The sequence below is a fragment of the Papaver somniferum genome, chromosome 5 (assembly GCF_003573695.1).
Source record: "Papaver somniferum cultivar HN1 chromosome 5, ASM357369v1, whole genome shotgun sequence".
NCBI classification, from domain to species: Eukaryota; Viridiplantae; Streptophyta; class Magnoliopsida; order Ranunculales; family Papaveraceae; genus Papaver; species Papaver somniferum.
In genome coordinates this window covers 94,464,320-94,470,319 of record NC_039362.1, presented here as the reverse complement: position 1 = coordinate 94,470,319, position 6,000 = coordinate 94,464,320, and positions in this window count along the sequence as shown.

The window sequence follows — 6,000 nt, the reverse complement described above, 5'->3', positions numbered from 1 at the left end:
ACTGTCAGTTCCGTGGAACTGACAGTGCAACCTTCAGTTTTTCCTCCCCTTTTTAACGGCTAGGACTTCCCATACGTAAGTTTTCCTGGAAGCTTTATGTTTTTTCTTATTTTCTTATACGTCTAGAACTTTCAAGACGTAACTTCTCATGTAGCTTTTACTATTTCTTTCCTTCTTTCCAACAGTTCCCACACAACTCTCACTTTCCTTTCTCCAGCTCCCATCCGAAACAGCATCATTAACACATTCACTGACTTGGACTCAGACAACCTAACTCGTAATCACCAGCATCATTCTCTGTTATCGAGCATAGCACCTTCCCTTTATTGTTCTCGAACTATTCTTCATCAATCAAAAGCAACAGCTCATCGTCATGAAAGAATTGATCTCAGCCCCTTCTCAGTCCTTCCATCGTCAGCACTGCCAACATCGTCAATGGCGGCTGCAGCTAACCTAGACTCCAACTCCTGTCCATGCACGACCACCATCATTCCCTGATTTCAACAAAACAGGTATATCTCGAGCTCCAATAACAGCAGCCAAACCCATCTCCTCCGTCCAACCAAACTCGTAGTACATATCCTCCAAAGACTTAAGTTGTTCTTGTTTCATCATTCGATAGTGCCAGCACAGCAAACTCGGACTCCAAGTCCTCTTCTCATTCGAGAATACCACAGCCAACAACTCCATCTCAATCACCGGCAGAAACATATCATCATTCCCTGTCTAGTTCAAATCCTCCATCAAATTCAAGCCACCATCAACCATTCTTCATCACGAGTGACATCTGTTAAGATTCATCCATCATCCATGGAAGCTTCACTACTATCATGCTCATCTCCACACCGATCATTGACAGACATAAGCTATCTCTTTGTTCTGCAAACCAACGAAGCTCTTCGATCATCATCTCCACTGCCAAACTCAGTCCAGCTCCATTTATCTGTCTCATAAACCAAAGCCAACATCCATGAGTTTTCTCCATCATCAGGTCGAATTCATCACTGACAACCTTCTTCTTAACTGGTTTCAGTGACAGCAGCTCAATACTCATCATTCCATGCTCTACTTCTCTGTCCTAGAGTTCAACTCTTCCTTCTACAGCTTCACTCAATCACCGGCGCAGCTGCCAACACCATTATGCCCTTTTCTATCTTCTCAAACTCCAACTCTGAGATTGCAGCGTTACCCCCATCTGTTCTGGACATCGACTGCACTACTGCCTTCATCATAATGGAAGCAACACCCCGAGTTCAACTTCCATACTCTTCTTTCTCGCTCTCATTTGGTTTTGCCATAGGAAATATGAAAGAAGGTGATAGCCCGTAGAGAAGTAGCTGGTGCCCTTAGCAATCTTTGTTAGCCTGTCAGTTTTGGAAGAATGACAATGCAATTCCTGCTTCATTCTCATTGAACTGTCAGTTCTGCGGAACCGACAACTATATCATATTCTTTTGCTCGTAACTTTCACATAAGAAGTAGAAATGACCTCATTCTTTCACCATTGGCTTCGTCTTTTCGTCCTTTTCAAGATGATGAGAAGAAATTCTCGATTTGAGCATGTTCCACTTGGTCTTTGACCCTTCTCCGTTTGTACACTTCACTTTGTAGCTCTTTTCGCTCCTTTTCGGATGATTCACCTAATGAAACACAAATAAGAGAAAACAAACGTAATATACAATTGAAAAGGTGGGGGTCTAACAACCATACCCAATATTTCGCTTAGCAATCTGTATGGACGAATTCCAATATACTTTCTAGAGAATCAACTAGACAGTCAGACTCAATCTAGAGAAAAGTATATCAAAGAGTTTATATCTCTATCTCTCGGTTTAAATCTTACTCAAGCAAACTGCGAGTCTCGATTAAATACAAGAGAGATAAACTTGGATGGTACCAAAGACCAATATCCAAGTGTCAATCAATTTAAATCAACAACCAAAAGGTCGGATATTCTAATTGATTGAACAACGCACAACCTGTATTATTTCAATTATATAACAAATATAATGCGGAAAAGAAATAACGCAGACACCAGAATTTTGTTAACGAGGAAACCGCAAATGCAGAAAAACCCCGGGACCTAGTCCAGGTTGAACACACACTGTATTAAGCCGCTACAGACACTAGCATACTCCAAATTAACTTTGGTCTGGACTGTAGTTGAACCCCAACCAATCTCACACTGATCCAAGGTACAATTATGCTCCTACTTCTCTGATCCCAGCAGGATACTACGTACTTGATTCCCTTAGCTGATCTCACCCACAACTAAGAGTTTCTACGACCCAAAGTCGAATACTTGAATAAACAAATCTGTATCACACAGAAAAGTCTATGGTAATAGATAAATCCATCTCCCACGAAGATAACTACGAATTTTGTTCCGTCTTTTGATAAATCAAGGTGAACATGAACCAATTGATAAACCAGACTTATATTCCCGAAGAACAACCTAGTATTATCAATCACCTCACAATAGTCTTAATCGACGCAGCGAAAAAAGATATTGTGGAATCACAAACGATGAGACGAAGATGTTTGTGAATATTACTTTTTATCTTGCCTATCGAAGATAGAAATCTCAAGATAATTATTACAATTGTACTCGTACGATAGAAACAACAACATCAGATCACACAACTACGATAAAGTAGTATCGGTCTGGCTTCACAATCCCAATGAAGTATTTAAGTCGTTAACCTGGTTTATAAGAAGAAACCAAAGGTTAAAGGAGAATCGACTCTAGCTTACAACTAGTATCACACATGAGGTGTGGGGATTAGGTTTCCCAGTTGCTAGAGTTCTTCCTTATATAATCTTTCAAATCAGGATTTGCAATCAATGTTAGCTCGGTAACAAAGCATTCAATATTCACCGTTTGACGAAAACCTGATTTAGAGTCAAGCTAATATTTATCAACCGTTAGATCGAAAACATAGCTTGTTATACACAAATGAAATGCACATTTGTAGGCTTGTGTAACCATACCCAAACTTGTACATTAGTTGGTTCAATAATAGTTAACCAAATGGTTAGCCATATGATAACTTTCATATCAACCATATTCTTCTTCACCATAACTAGTTCAAATGACTCAAATGAGCTAGTTACAGAGTTGTTCAATTGGAAGGAAAGCTCATGTACTACACAAGACACAATTGAAGCAAAAAAGATTTGATTCATATAAATCGGTTCATGAACTATATATCCACGGTTTTCAATTGCATTCCTTAGTTTATAAAGATAAGTTCACAAACATCGTTTTTAGACATAACCTACTCAAGTTCGTGGACTAAGTTCGCGTACTTAAGTTCCTGGATGGAGTTCACAAACTCCACAAGAAATTCTCGGGTTTGAGAACTTCGCCAGTTCGCGGACTTAGTTCACGCACTACTCCGGTTTTACTTGATCAACAAAGTTCGCAAACTTTGGTTCAAGCAATAAGGACTTATACATATATGTGTTTCCACAAAAATGCTTATATCCTCCAATGGTTATAAAGTCTAAACTCTCATTTCAATCATTGAAACATTCTCAGAGGACGTTATTGATAGGCTTTTAAAGATGTAAGGAAATAAGACAAAGGATAAGAAGGCCTACATGTTAAACTGCAAGTGCACAGTTGTCATTGTAGTGTGTATGTGCAAGAACAGGTCATCTCCACAGGGACTTGGGGTGTTTAGTTGAAGTTTCACTATGCTGATAATTGATGCAAAACTAAATTCAAGGTCACAAGGTTGCAGTGACAGTGAAACAGAGATGGTAAAACAACAAGGAACCAAGGCTATGAGCCAAGGGCAGGGAAGGCAGTGCACTGATTTCAGTGCACAGCAAGATGTGAAGTGCAAAAACAGTGAAGGAAATAACTGATCAGGAAGCAATGTGAGAAGTTACTAAGGCAATTGAATCCACCCTTGTGACCTAGCCAAACAATGCAATTCTAGGTTGACATTAGGATCTTAAGCATACAAAAGGAATGGAAAGAGAATTAGCTTGCTATGAGCACTAATTTCTCCCATTGCTCAATCAAAACAATGCATCCTAAGCATACAAATGGAATGGAAAGAGAATTAGCTTGCTATGAGCACTAATTTCTCCCATTGCTCAATCAAAACAATGCATCCTAAGGCTCTAACCTAGCATTCCACTACCTAACAGTGCACTAAAGCATCATCTGAGCCTCAGCAATGCAACTTAGCTCATGCTAATCTTGTAAACAATAATAAATATCATACAAGGCAGTTCAAACAACACACATATGGTGAGCAAATACAAAAACATGATAAACATATGAACCAACAGTGTAAACATAAAACAAATGAGAAACTGGCTAGTCCAGTTCTCTACAAGAGTGAAGCTGGCTAACCCAGCATTAGTTTTACAACAACACCCACAACCCATATTTATACCCAATTACACTTTAAAAGAAAAACCCCCAAAACAGTAAATTAGGGTTTGGAAAATCCTAAAATTACTCACCTAATCTTCAAATTGACGTCGACCCATCCTTCTTTGCCTTCTCTCAGTCCTTCTCCTGCTCCAATTCAGTCTTATAGCCTCACCTATTTTACTAATTTCCCACCTAGGGTTTCAAGGGAAAATTAGAGGGGAAATGGGTAAAATAGGTGGCTAGAGATGTATGTAGGGTATGGGGGGTGATGTGGGTAGATACGGTTTGGTGGAGAGAGTTGTTGGCGGCGTTTGGTGGAGATGACAGAGGAGAAGGTGGTGGTGATGGTGGTGTGGCAGGGTATGGTGGTTGCAGAGGGTGAGGGAGAAAGAGAAGATGTCGATGGAAGAAGGGGAAGGGGATGTTTGGTATGGGTATAGGTATCGGGTGCTCGGGTGTTGGGCGGTTGTAGCAAATTGGATGAACAGTGAGGATGAGCCGTGGGATGTGGAGATGATGGATCAATCTAACGGCTAAAAGTGAAGAGGCTGGCAGAGACCGTTGGATGCAGATATACAACGAAACTAACGGTGCCGGATGGAGTTAGGTGTTGTAGTGTTAAGCGGAAGTATCGAGGTTTGATGCGCAGGCAAAGAAGCGACCGTAGGATCTAAATGTGATCTAATCTGAAGGCTTGGAATTTAGGCACTATGGTGTTTTCAGGAGCTTCAGATTTTGATGCGCGATGAAGGAGCGACCATCGGATGATGAGATGGATCCAATCCGACGGCTGAAGATGGAGGCGGTTTTGGTTATAGAAAATGGGTTTGGGTAAGGGTTTAGGGCCTTGGGTATGCCAAGCCCATATCTTCTTTAAGAACAATTCTTCCTTCTTGAGCCCATTCCTAGCTTTTTGGACGTGCGCTCCATTCTTTGCGGCTTCCTTGCGTAATTCCCCGGCTTTTCACTACTTTCTGCTCTTTCCGCTCCGCAATTCATCCAACTTTATTTATTACCTAAAAAAAAATTAAGTAAGAAAATATTTATTCTTGAAAACAATGAAAATACAGAATATGGGATAAAATGTAGAATTAATGCACAAAAGATGAGTTAAATGCCAACAAAAAGGGATAAATATATACAATATTTGGCACTCATCAAATACCCCCAAACCTGAATTTTACTTGTCCTCAAGTAAAACAAAACTAAGGAAATCCTACCTATACCACTGTCGCTGGTCTCTCGAATGCATTTAGCGTATGCACTAAGCCTTTTAAACCACTAAGTGTCCCTAGTGGACGAGTTGAAGTCTCGTGAAGGTTTGCTTAGAACGTACCTACAAAGTTCTAGGTCAAAATATAAGCTCAGATTCCATCAAATGTGACATGTGCAAAACAGTTTAAGCTCACAGCAAAATGGAGATGTCAATCTAGCTATCAAAGGCACAATCCTAGCACTGATAACAAAAAAAGACATGTGATAAGAGTGTAAAGTGTATCTACACATGTGTAAAGAAAGATCTGAAGTTATGACTACTAATCACCAAGAGATAGTTTCTCAGGCTAAGAACCAAGGTCGAAATCTAGCTAGCTGTCCGGACTTTACGA